Raw genomic sequence first — 13,650 nt, 5'->3', positions numbered from 1 at the left:
AGACATTTTGAACAATTGAAATTGTGCACCTGTGACCTTGATGTGAGTTTTGTGAAGCACATCAGGCATCATGGAGTTTGAATTGTTTGCTCGAAACTTGCAAGTCTCGTGATGGTCTTGTGATGCATGGTTTGTAAAGCACGGAACCTGTACGCCCCTAGCAAGTGATTATCACACTGCTGGAGGGTATAGAAAATGGTATATAAGTTGGAAAAGGTTTGAATAAAATTGGCTTCAGTCCTGATCAGACTGTTCCCAGAAGAGCTGCCTCCAAGTGGTCTTCTCACCGTCTCCTGATTCTCTGATGCGGGTCCTAACCCACCCTTGGTCAGTGCTGGTCACCGACAGATAGTAAATGCTTAGGCCTGTTTTGTATAAAATATTGTCAAGTGACACATTATACTGAATATTTTTTAGTTGTGTTTATGAGTATATTGTTGATATGAATATTTCAAACACTATATAAATTTAAAGAAATATGTTCTCAGTCATAATTCTGATTGATGTCTTAAAATGCTATAGTAATAGAAATGACTAAATTTCCTTGTCAAAATTGAAAACATTAGTTGTATTACCAAGGCTTTGACTTAAGCCATATTTTAAAATATGTATAAAATTATTGACCTCAAAGTTTCCCAAACTTACAGGGAGTAAATAAAAACTGTCACTTTCCTGCAGTCACAGAAACTTTAAGATTTTGGGCAACACTACACTGCATATGTTATTTGCCATAAGTATATCGTCTTAATTTAAAAATTTGTTCAAATTCTTTATACATTTTTAATTCAGTTATTAGTTTTGTTAGTATTTAATTTCAAGTTTCTTTATATATTATGGATACAAGTGTCTACCAGATATGTAAGTTGTAAATAATTTCTCTGTCTCTGTTCTATTATTTCTCTTAATAGTCTCTTTTGAAAAGCATAAATTTTTATTTTTGCAAGTCTGATTTATCAATTTTTCTCTTGCAATCTTGTTTTCGGTATTGTGTCTAACAAATATTTGCTTGACCATAGTTACAAAGATTTTACTTTATGATTTCTTCTAAATGTTTTATGCTTTCTCCCTTCTCTTCCTTCTGCTTTCACTTCTGTTCTTTCTTCTCTTCTTCCTCTTCGTCTCTTTTTCTTCCACATTGTGTCCTCTTTTTCCTCTTTCTCCTTCTTTCTTCTCTCCTCCTCCTTTTTCTTGTTCTTCTCCTTCTTTTAAAATTTCTTTAATGGTTAGACACTATAATACAAAGTTCTATGTGCCTTATGTAGCCTGGAAGTATTTACTTAAGTAAATAAGTAAGATGTTAATCATAAGGATTCAGATAGACAATGCAATTTTGGAAGTTAAATGAAATATTCACAATACCTATCTTTCAATGAGTTTAGGGCTTCTTCAGACAAGTTATTCTTGTTTGGGCTCTCTCAGTTGCCTTACTATTTAGAGTATATGATAACTCAGATATTTAAAGTTTAGGCACAATACAACAAAACTACTGAATTTATATGGGAAAAAGTCACACAAGATCTTTACTTCTGAATTCTTAATCATATAGCAACCCATTTAACCTTAGATTAAACTATTGCTCTAAATGCACCAAACAGTGATGCATGTCCATATTCTATGCATTGGGTTGTGGGATGTGATTCCCAATGAACTGCTATGATCCAGCTTAAAATATGAAACAGTTTTGGAATCTGTTATTTTAATTTTTGCTACAAAGGGAAGCAAAAGTGCAGAGCGGTCCAGAGGCTGACTCAATGTGTTGCCTTAAGGTTATTGCCCAACTCCTCTGCTAGGGAAGGAATCCCTAGAGCTGTACAGCAGCACTGAGTCTGGCAGCCACAGAGCACAGAAATTCCCCATGGGATCACATGCACCAAAATGCAGAAATATCTTCAGGGTATATAATGTCAGGGTCTAAGGTGTTATTTTTCTGTTCTACAAGAACATGTCAGCAAAATATTATAGTGATAGCAAGGACTAAGTTAATGGAAATGATGAGAACAACATAAAGTGTCACAGGCCCAGTATTTAAATAATTCCACATGGGAAAAGAATATGAACTATTCAAACTTTCTGGTGACAATGTACACAGATGCAAAGGGGGCTATAGTAACATGAGTATCATGAGATATTTAAAGTAGCTTTTTAAATATTCAAGAGAAACTGATACACCTAATGTAAATAGATAAAATTTTTTACTTTAAGACATTTGGCCCTGAGAAGTGGAATCCCTTTAGCACTATCAAACCAGGTTTCACAATTTGCATTAAAATAAATGAAAATTCAACATCAAGCCACCAATTAAGTTTGAATTCTTACCCTAATAATATTTCATTTATATTTTTATGTATACTTTGATTTGTGACATGAAAAGTAATGTTTATTTTTAATCTGGTGGTTTTTAAAGTAACATGAAAGACAATCTTACCTCAGAGATTCTTTCTTACAAATATACAAATTTTAAATTTCAATGTAATTTTGAATGAAAAGAGCAAAATAGATAAAAGTAAACATGAAAGTTTTGGAATGAAGCAATATTTAAAGCCTCATTACTTCAAAATAAAAATAAGTAGTCATTATTGGCAGAGTTTATAATGACAGAGCTTACATAGATAAATAAAAATGATTGCTTAAGTATTTGTAATGTCATAGGATGTATGACCAAATGAGAAATGTTAAAGCAATAATGACTATGCTCAATTTTCTAAAGAGAAGTAAATTTTTTTTTTTTTGAGTTGGAGTCTCACTCTGTCGCCCACATTGGAGTGCAGTGGCCACTCCTGGCCACCGCAGCCTTGACCTGCTAGGCTCCGGCGATCCTTCCGCCTCAGCCTTCCAAGTAGCCGGAATTACAGGCATGCGCTACCACGCCCGGCTGATTTTTTTTATTTATTGTAGAGATGAGGTCTCGCTGCCCAGGCGGGTCTCGAACCCGCGGGCTCAGGCAATCCACTCACCTCAGCCTCCCAAAGGCGTGGGATTACAGGCTGAGCCACTGAGCCCGGCTGAGAAGTAAATTTTTAAAAGCAACTTTTGTTCCCTGGTAGTTAAAGTATTTTCAGATTTTTCATTTAGTTGAAACTAGCTGACAAAAATAATTTGTAGTAACTTAGGTACCTTTTGCTAGCCATTGGTGATTAATAATGTGTTTTCTTGCAGCTTGAAATTAAATACTTTAAATTTAAACTGTAATCCTATCGGTTAAAAGTACCATTAAATGAAGCAAATATATTATTTTAATTAAATATTTTATAAGAAGTACTGACATTTTTACTCAGTTGCTTGATCCCTTCTTTGGATTTTTTTTACACAGGAGTTCAGGTTTCATGGTCCTCTGTTAAGTCAACAACGTGAACTCTCATCATGTTTTTTTCTAGATTCACATTCTTCTATGCTCCCCATCTCTCTACACAGCAAACACTCAGAGTTTTTCCTCCGTCTTGTGAGGCTGAACATGTCTTTCTTATATGTGGCCTTTCCAGGTTATTTGCCTTGTGAGAGAAGCACCTAATAAAGCTATGCTTCAGTATTTTTTTAAAAGATTCCATGATTCTTCATACTACAAAATCAGAGTTTTTCTTAAATCTCTACACTCAAAAATTCCCTCCATATCCTATATAAATATTTCCTGAACTTCTCTTAAGAATCTAACATAGCTAAATTGAGTGATCTTTGTACAATAATATATAAATATTTATTTTTAGTTATAGCATAAGATCCACCTGGACAGAAACATTACTGCTCATGTTTATTATGGCATTGCAGATTATTGGCACTTAATAGTTCCTAAATATTAGCAAATGTGGAAATAGATGATTGGAATCCATTAAGAGAACAGACTTATGGCATGGCAACCAGATCAGAAAAAGTGTTTTCCTTTTCCTGCAGGCAAAGCAGAATTGATGAGGCCACTAGCACAAAATTATTCACCATCCTCTGACCTGGGCTTGCAGCAAGAGTTATCCAAACTATCAGAATAGTAGACTGAGCAGAACGCAAAAACAAAAAACAAAAAACCTCACCAGAATCATGATGGTGTGAGTGGCTCAGGCCTCATAGAAAGATCTGAAGGAGAGTCTGTTGCTATGAATGTGTTGGACTCACTGCTGTGTCTGTGCAGGATGAATGACCATGGGGCCACTGGCCCAAACTCATAAAGTCAAGGGAAAAATATAAGACTGTATACAATGTGCCAAATCTTTCTGACATTCTCCAGGAACAATTTCCATAATTGTTTTTCATGCTAAGGTTTTTTTTCTATTCAACAGACAATTCACTACTATAGAAACATATATATTTATCAAGAGGTGCAAGATCCAGCAGAGAAAACAACAGAAGCCAAGGAATTTTAGAGATCTAATCTTGAGTTCCAACCACTGCATCTACTAGGGTGGAGTTTAATGGATTGAAATCCTTGAGGAGGCAAATAGTGCTGAAGAAAACTCCTGTGCCTGTTCTGGAAGAATAAAAGATGAGTTTACACCCAATGTTATTTAGGAAATATCTCAATCCAAAAGCTGCCATTGTCTGATGTATCACTTAAAGAAAAGCACTCAGAAGTTGGCTAAGGCCAGTTGGTTGAGAATCAGGTCGATGGGTCTGTGAGAAACAAACTCACCAGTCCAAAATCAAAGGATGAACAGAGACATGGAGTCCAGCAGAAGTGAGACTTTAATAATGGTCTTGCAAGATCAGGTGTCTGATGGGCAGGCACACTGAGAGCAATTACAACACGCAAATTATCTTCTAGTACATAAGTCCCTCCCCTGGTTCCTCATTGATCAAGGATTACAAGGTCACAATCTCTCCCAGACATCACCCAAGCAGTTTGGTCCAAATAAAGTTAAAATGAGTTCTTGTTGCTATTTGATTGGCAGGCTTCAGCGTCCTTATTTCTAAGTTTCTTTCCCTAAGACAACATGACTATCATCATGCCTCCCTTTCTAATGAGCTTTTGGTCACATCTGCTTCCTAATACTTGCTCTTGGTCATGTTAGCAGACTTCTATTTTATGAAAAGAAATCATCTATAGTCAAACTAATATAACCTCTGTGGAAAACAGTTTGGTAATTCCTAAAAGATCTAAATATTGACCTTCCATATGACCCTGCAATCCCCCTACTGGGAATATACCCAAAGGAACTCAGATCACTTTATGAAAAAGATACCTACACATGCATGTTTACTGCAACATTATTTACAATAGCAAAAACATGGACACAAGCTTCCTGCCCATCGAAAGAGGATTGAATTTTTAAAATGTGGTACATATACACGATGGAATATTATGCAGCCATAAAGGACAAAATTATGAACTTCACATCAGCTTGGATGGACTTTGAATCTATAATACTGAGTGATCTATCCAGAAACAAAGAACTGAGTACCACATGTTCTCACTCATAAGCGGACCTTGAACAGTTATCATAATACTATAATAAAGGTATTGGCAGTAGTAGGAAACTGCTGGAGGGGAGGTGGGAGTGGCAGTAATGGGAAACTGTTAGGGAGGGCACACCTCATCAACAAGGGTACCTTTGGGGGGCCAGCCCCCAAAAAGAGATTTAGGGGGGTCCCTTGGAAGGTGTGATGGCGTCGGCATTTCTATATGGATAGATATTAAAAGAAAGAAAGAAGGAGGGATAGATATAAAGAGAAAGAAAGAAAGTGGACATCTGTTCAACGGATTGACCAGAAGCCATTTATTGGGGGTTTACAGCTTGTATTTATCCCAAATTTTACACAGGCAGTCTTACAAGTCTTCCACGTGAACACAAGCCAGGTGCAGGAGGGGCGCCCCCCCCCCCACCAGGTGTTTCCTCGGGCATGAGGAAGAACAATCTCAATTAAATCACAAAACCTTTACATGGACACAAAGCCAGATGAATGAGGGGCATCCTTCATCCACCAGGTGTTTCCTCGAGTAAGAGGAAGGGCAATCCCAATTAAATCACAAGACATTTACATGAAAATAGAACCAGATGGATGAGGGCGTCCCCCACCAACCAGGTGTTTCCCCAAGCATGAGGAATGAGGATCCCAAAACTATTTCACTGTTCCTCATGCTTGGTTAATATTTCTCAAAAGCAGTACAGCAATTCTAATATCATAATATTCTAATAATCAATAACTTTTAAAACCTATGCATACAAAACACCTAATAACCAACCTAAATCCCAATTCCTCTATATTTTACACTAATTCTATCTACACTATAGAAACTCTTAATTATAGCCCAAACCAATTCCTAAGGAATGTGGCCCAGCCCAAAGCTCATGCTGGGCCTTTAGGAATGTGGCTCAGCCCAAAGCTTGTGCTGGGCCGTAGCTCTAGATATTTATCTGTATTATTAAGGTTGAAACAGCACTTTGTATGTATATACTAATTCTACAAATATACTATTAAATCTTTAAAGAAGCTTTTACCGTATTAAAGGCTCCCAAATGTGACCTGAGTTTGAATTATGTTAAGTTTAAAGCCAAAACCGCAGTCTGTGAGAAATGGGAACAATGGACTCCTAAAGTAAGCCATGCCTGTCATACTCTCAGAACTTCATGCTTAGATCATCAAAGTCCCTGCTAGTGGGACATGCCAAATCAGCAAAGAAGGGAAGAGGCAATGGGCCTTCAGCTCCTGAACTCGTCCTAGCGGTCTCAGGGTCCGCAGCCTGCCTGGATCCCTAACGCTCAGGCAGGCCTCCACGGCTGGCTCCCAACATTTGTATGCCTAACCCTGAATTGTACCCCACATCTTTAAAATAAATTTTTTTTAAAAAATCTAGCATCCCTTCTTGATAAAAACCCCTGAACACCTAGGCATAGATGAAACATACCTAAAATAGTAAGAGCCAACTACAATAAACCCACAGCCAACATACTGCTAAACAGACAGATATTGGAAGCATTTCCCCTGAAAACCGGAACAAGATAAGCCTGCCTACACTCACCCCTCCTGTTCAACATACTGTTGGAAGTCCTAGCTACAACAATCAGGCAAGAGAAAGAAATCAAGGTATCCAAATAAGAAAAGAAGAAGTTAAGTTATCCCTCTTTGTGGACGATATGATCCTATACCTTGAAAACCCATGAGGATCTGTCCAAAACCTCCTTGTGCAGATAAAGGACTTTGGCAAAGTCTCAGGATATAAAATAAATGTGTAAAAAACAGCCGCTTTCCTATACACCAATAAACAGAAACCCAAATGAAAAGCACAATCCCATTCAAAATAGCCACGGGGGGTGGGGGGGAGAAATACCTTGGCATCTTCCTAACCAGAGTAGTAAAAGACCTTTACAATTAAAACTACAAAACACCACTCAAAGAAATAAAAGACACAAACAAATGGAAGAATATTCCATGCTCTTGTATGGAAGAAGTAACATTGTTAAGATGTCTGTCCTAACAAAGACTATCTACAGATTTAACAATAGCCAATAAATTACCAACATCATCCTTCTCAGACCTGAAAATGACAATACAGAAATTCATATGGAAACATAAAAGACCACAAATAGCCAAAGCAATTTTTAGTAAAAGAAACAAAGCAGGAGATATCACACTTTCGGACTTCAAACTCTACTATAAAACTACAGCAATCAAAACAGCCTGGCACCGGTACAAGAACGGGCATATAGACCAATGGAACAGGATAGATTCTGGAAGCAAAATCTTAATTTCTCAACCAACTCATTTTCAACAAAACCTCCACCAATAACCAATAGGAGAGGAGAACCTATACAATATTCCTTTCTATTTCTGAGAGCTCTGGGGATAATGAAATTGAAGAAGAGACAATAAGTCAGTAGAGTTAGAAAGATCATATACAGAGGCACAAATGAACATTAAAACTGTGTTGTCATATTTGTTATTTGAACAAATATTTTAGCCAAAAGGCCAAGAAGTGATCAAATATTTGTTTGGTACCCTCAGTCTTTCAGAAATGTTTCAAGGAATATTGGATGTATCAGTGGTCAAAACATAGAAAACAAATTTGTCCACATGAAACATACACTCTAGCTGATAAAAACAGACAATAAACAATTCATCTGCAAAACTGAGAAGCATAGTATATCACAAAGTCCTGTGGAAATCAGAAAAAGAACAGAATGTAGGTGATGAGAAGTCGATGGAGCCCAGATGGGTTGAAATAGTAAATAGGATATTCACGATTGGATATATAGTGAAAATGACATTTGAGAAAATACATTAAATTGATCAGAAAGGACATCTTTACTTCTTCTTTACAAAAGTTACATGTTTATTATCTTGCCTTTTTGCACCAATAGGATCCCTGGTGTTATATTAAATAAGAATACAAAGGACAACCACCCTCCTTTTCTTCCTAATCTCATGGGAATATTTCAACTGTGAACTATGAGGCATAATTTAGTATAGAATTTGGATTCATGTTATTATTATTTTGGGGGGGGTCTCATTCTACTACCCAGGTTGAATTTCCTGGCACAATCACACTCACTGCAGCCTTGTCCTCCTGGTCTCAGGTAATCCTTCTGCCTCAACCTCCCACATAACTGGGACTGTATGTAGGTGCATACCACCACACCTGGCTAATTTTTTGTACAGACGAGGTCTCACTGTATTACCTAGTGTGGTCTCGAACACCTAGACTCAAGCCATCCTCCCAACTCAGCCTCCCAAAGTACTGAGATTACAAGTATGAGTCATTGCATCTAACCTGGACACTTGTCATTTATACTAACTATTCTCAGTTTTATAAATCTCTTATCTATCATCTATCTAATTATTTTTAACACTATGAGAGTAAGCTGGGAATATTGCTCCAGTAGACGAAGGAATATTTTGGTGTTTATTTCCTAAGTAAACAGATATTATCTTTTATAATCAGAGCTCAGTGACCAAAATCAAGAAATTTGATATTGACACAATGATATTGTGTAATTCATAGACAATGTTCAAAGTGGGTCCTTTGTCTCATTAACATTCATTATAGCTATTCCTCCAGTCTAGTACTAAATGTCAGGAAGTTCATTTATTTATTCTCTATTAATCTAAACCACGTTCTCACTCTTCTTTGTCTTTTTCTCGCTAATTTTTGAAATACAGGTCATTTGCTTTGTAAAATTTCCCTCATGTTGTGTATAGTGAGACATCTCATGATTAAATTAAGTTTAAGTACATTTTGGCAAGGACACCACAGAAGTGATGTTCATCAAATTAGGATTAAAATTTGGCAATGTTTACTTTGATCACTTTGATACAATGATGTCTCTCAGGTCTCCCTGAACAAAAAACTGCTTTTTTCCCCTGTATAATTCTAAAATGTTAGTTGAAAGATTCTTTGAAAATATGTAAAATATATCGCAAAATATGTAAAATATCAATCAAAATAAGCCAGAAAGAGAAGGCTGAAATAAATATCTAATCCTTAAATGTAAGGACACAGGTATACAACTACAGAAGACAGCAGGAAATAGAGAACCATGACCTCTCCAAATGGACAAAGCAAGAAACCAGCAACTGACCCTAACAAGATGGCAATATGAGATCTCAGACTAAGAATTAACATAATAGTTTTGTTGTTGTTGTTTGTTTGTATTTTGAGTTGGAGTCTCACTCTCTCACCCAGACTGGAGTACAGTGGCCACTGCAGCCTCGACCTGCTGGGCTCCAGTACTCCTTCCACCTCAGCCTTCCAAGTAGTTACCACGCCCAGCTGATTTTTGATTTATTGTAGAGATGAGGTCCCGCCAAGTTGCCCAGGTGGGTCTTGAACCCGCAGGGTCAGGCAATCCACTCACCTCAGCCTCCCAAAGCGCTGGGATTACAGGCTGAGCCACCGAGCCCGGTTTTACATAATAGTTTTAAGGAAACTTAGTGATCTCCAAGATAACACAGAAAATCACAGAGAAATAAAACAAATAGATTGAAATAATAAAACTAAATCAAATAGAAATCTTGAACCTGAGAAATTTATCTACTGAACTGAGAAAAATACTAGAGGCTCTCAACAGTGGAATGGATCAGTCAAGGGAAAGAATCAGTAAGCTATTTGGAAATGCACAGTCAGAGAAGAAAAAAGAAAAAAATAAAGTTTCCTTCCAAAACATTAAAAATCATCTAAAAAGAATAAATCAAAGAGTTATTGAAGTTCAAGAGGAAGATGAGGAAGAACAAGGGGTAGAAAGCCTATTTAAAGCTATAATAACAGAAAACTTTCCAAAACTTGAGAAAGTTACAAATACCCAGGTACAGAAAGGTTAGAGAACACAAAACCGATCTGATCTAAATAAAACTACCTCACATACATATAATAATCAAACTGTCAAAAAAATTTTTTCATATATATTCTTTTTTATTTCTTGTTATACCTTCCCAAAGCAGAGACATTCAACAGTAGTTAAAATGGCCATCTCCCAATGTCTAAAAAAACTGCACCCCTCCCCAACGGGTGAACAAAGTAAAGAGCAGTAACCTAGAGTTCAGCCAAGTAAGCCACTGTGGAGCCTTAGTGGTGAGGTCTTCCCATTTTGAGTGATGTGTCTTCAACTTGTATCATAACTTTAGTGGAAAAATGTAATTTAATCTTGGTAAAATGAGATTCATCTCTCAACAGGATTAGTAACAGCATTCAATGAATTTCACATTCTTCTTTTGTGAACTGTGAAGACAATTAATGGCAGCTAGGAGGTCAGTGGGATCCCAGCTCCAGGTGCAGATGGAAGGATGCGGACCAGGACAAGATACCTACATTTTAATTTACAAAGCTAACAGCAGTCTTAAATCTGAAACTTAATTACAGACCAAGTATACCACAAATTTTCAAATGGCAAAAATACAAAAAAAGTGTTACAAAATATTTCAGAAAAATGGTATATAACTGTATGGTAAATAAAAGCACTGAAAAACATCTTGCTAAAGGGAGTTCAGCTTGGAAAAGGTATTATCAAAGCTAAACCTTTTTATTTTACACAAACTATACTTAAAAATAGCTTTATGAGGCTGATTTCTGGATAGAAGGAAGTATCAAAGGGTTTATTAGTCAAGAAACGAATACCTTAATTGACAAGGGTGGATAGAAAAGAAACAAGCTGCTACCCCAAAAGTTCAGACTTAGCTTTCTTCAGAATTACAGTACTAATATCCCTTAATGGTAGAATGTGGTAATCAAGGAATTAATTGTTGCTAAAATAGCTTTCAAATAAGAAAAAAAACAAATTAAACCTGACACAATCTGACCAAACTCATGTCAATTTACAATTCCAAGTTTATTTTAGAAAATACCTATATTTACATAAAAGGCTCCCTGCAGCATTTCCAGACAAATGTTCTTTTAATTTATCCCAACATGCTATTAATGAATAAATTACACTACTTAAGGAATTACCAACAAATTTTTCTTTCCCTTGGGTCAGAGAAAATGGAAAGCAAGGCTGGACTCAGTGGCTCAGCCTGTAATCTCAGCACTTTGGGAGGATTGCCTGAGTCATATTGGTGGTTCAGGGTCCTGAAAAGAATGCAGAATAAATGCCTCAAACACATGTAATCGGGGCTTCCTCAAACTGTAGCCTGTGACAATAGTTTAAGTACATGGCGAATTCTGCAGGAAACCCCTTATGTAAAACTGAAAGGACTGACCGAGAGCGGGAAGCCATTTTTGTCTTGTTCCTAGACCGGAACACAATGATGAGAAAGTAGAAACTGTGTCTTGGAAGAGTGCATTCTTTAGGTAAAGATAAACTTTGCTGACTTTGTCTTTTCAGAAACCCAGTTCTCTCAAACGTGACCAGTATTCATCCACTGTAATCTTAAAACAGACCCCTGAAGATGGTAAGTGCCTGGGAACCAGACCTCCCCTTGTCCACAGGGTCAACAAATCACCCACCCAGCGCCTGGAAAGCAGGATCCAGACTCTCTGCCTTCCTCGGGGTCTACAAATCATCCACCTGGCACTGGGAAGCAGGAACCAGACCCCCTCCCTTCCCCAAAGTCAGCAAATCATTAGTAAGTGACCAGCAAGAAAGTCACGGCAGTCACATCTACTTGATTGCAACACCTCTAGCGAAGAAGATTTAAGTCAGGGGCTTGGGAGCTATGGGCCACACTCATTTTAAGAGTGCCGGCCCAGCCCGGCTCGGTGGCTCAGGCTGTAATCCCACGCTTTGGGAGGCTGAGGGGAGTGGATTGCCTGAGCCCAAGGGTTCGAGACCTGCCTGGGCAACTTGGCGAGACCTCATCTCTACAATAAATCAAAAATTAGCCGGGCATAGTAGTGCGCGCCTGTAGTTCCAGCTACTTGGAAGGCTGAGGCGGAAGGATTGCTGGAGCCCAGCAGGTCGAGACTGCGGTGGCCGGAAGCGGCCACTGCACTCCAGTCTGGGTGACAGAGTGAGACTCCGACTCAAAAAAAAAAAAAAAAAAAGGGTGCCGCCCCTCTTCCTGTCTGTGGGAAGTGATCTTTTCTTAAATAAATCTTTTTCTTCATCTCTTTGTGTTACAAATCTTTGTGTTACTCAGATCTCTGGTTACCAGCTGAGTCTCCTCTGGACCCTCTGTCCCTAACAAAACCTTCAACAGGAGTAGGTATCTTCTTTTCACTAATCTTTTCATGTTTTTGTTTCTTTCTTGCAGCCTTCAGTCCTTGCCACAGCAGTCTGGTTCTATTAAAATACATTAAAACATACCCTAATGATCCCATGTCATCTCGGTGACTCGGCTCAATACCAAGATGTGCATTGATGCTAGCATATCGGGCAGTGCCAGTGAGGTTTTTAATCTTCTCTGTATGTTATGTGTTGCCTTGTCGTGTCTCTGTACTTTGGGGCCAAACCAAAATCAAAAAAGGAATAACTTATTACAGTGACGCCCAGTACCCATTAGGAAGTTATCTGGTTTAAGGTCTCTCTGTATAAAATTCTTTGTATGAACATATTCAGTTCTACCCATCATCTGGTCAGCTAACGTAAGTAGAGTTTCATCGTGAATCTTCTTGAGCAGATATTGAAGAGGTCTTCAAGGTTGGGTCCCAGAAGATCCATGACTAACTAGTACATTGTAGTCTTTTTCCTGACCACACCACTGTACGTGGGATATGCCCACCTTGCGTTGCAGGATTTTTTTTTTTGTCGGAGTCTCGCTCTGTCGCCCAGGCTGGAGTGTAGTGGCACGCTCACAGCAACCACAGCCTCAACCTGCTGAGCTCAGGCCATCCTTCCACCTCAGCCTGCCAAGTAGCTAGAACCAAGGTGCGTACCACCACACCTGGCTAATTTTTTGATTTGTTGTAGAGACGAGGTCTCACCAAGTTGCCCAGACTGGTCTTGAACCCACGGGCTCAGGCAGTCCTCTCGTCTGGCCTCCCAAAGTGCTGGGAAGACTGGCTCGAGCCACTCAGCGGGGCCTGCCTTGTAGGACTTTCTATGGCTTGCTCTCCTATAGCAGCTGGGGATGCCGGGCCTTCTGAGACTCCAGCTTCACCATCACCTCCTAGCCGTGGGTGATGCTGATCACTAGGCAGATGTCCTCAAAGGAGCGAGACCCGATCTTGTGCCCCAGCTTGCACTTGCCTCCAGACGACGAACTCGGCCCAGGAGCCCCTACTACGCGCCCTCCCGAAGGGCCAAGATGGCGGCGCGGCCTCGGAGGCCTCCTGCCGTTAGGGGGCGCAGAGCCGCC

At 38.7% G+C, this 13,650-nt stretch overlaps 1 pseudogene; it reads right to left on the bottom strand.

The window, feature by feature from the left end:
* Positions 1 to 234: 234 nt before the first annotated feature.
* Positions 235 to 13,650, bottom strand: part of LOC103268087 — a 21,382-nt pseudogene continuing 7,966 nt past the window's right edge.

Source organism: Carlito syrichta, unplaced genomic scaffold, assembly GCF_000164805.1.
Source record: "Carlito syrichta isolate Samal-C Ts95f unplaced genomic scaffold, Tarsius_syrichta-2.0.1 Scaffold308700, whole genome shotgun sequence".
Taxonomy (NCBI): Eukaryota; Metazoa; Chordata; class Mammalia; order Primates; family Tarsiidae; genus Carlito; species Carlito syrichta.
Note: the sequence above shows the minus strand (reverse complement) of the source record. Positions and strands in the feature narration are given on the sequence as shown.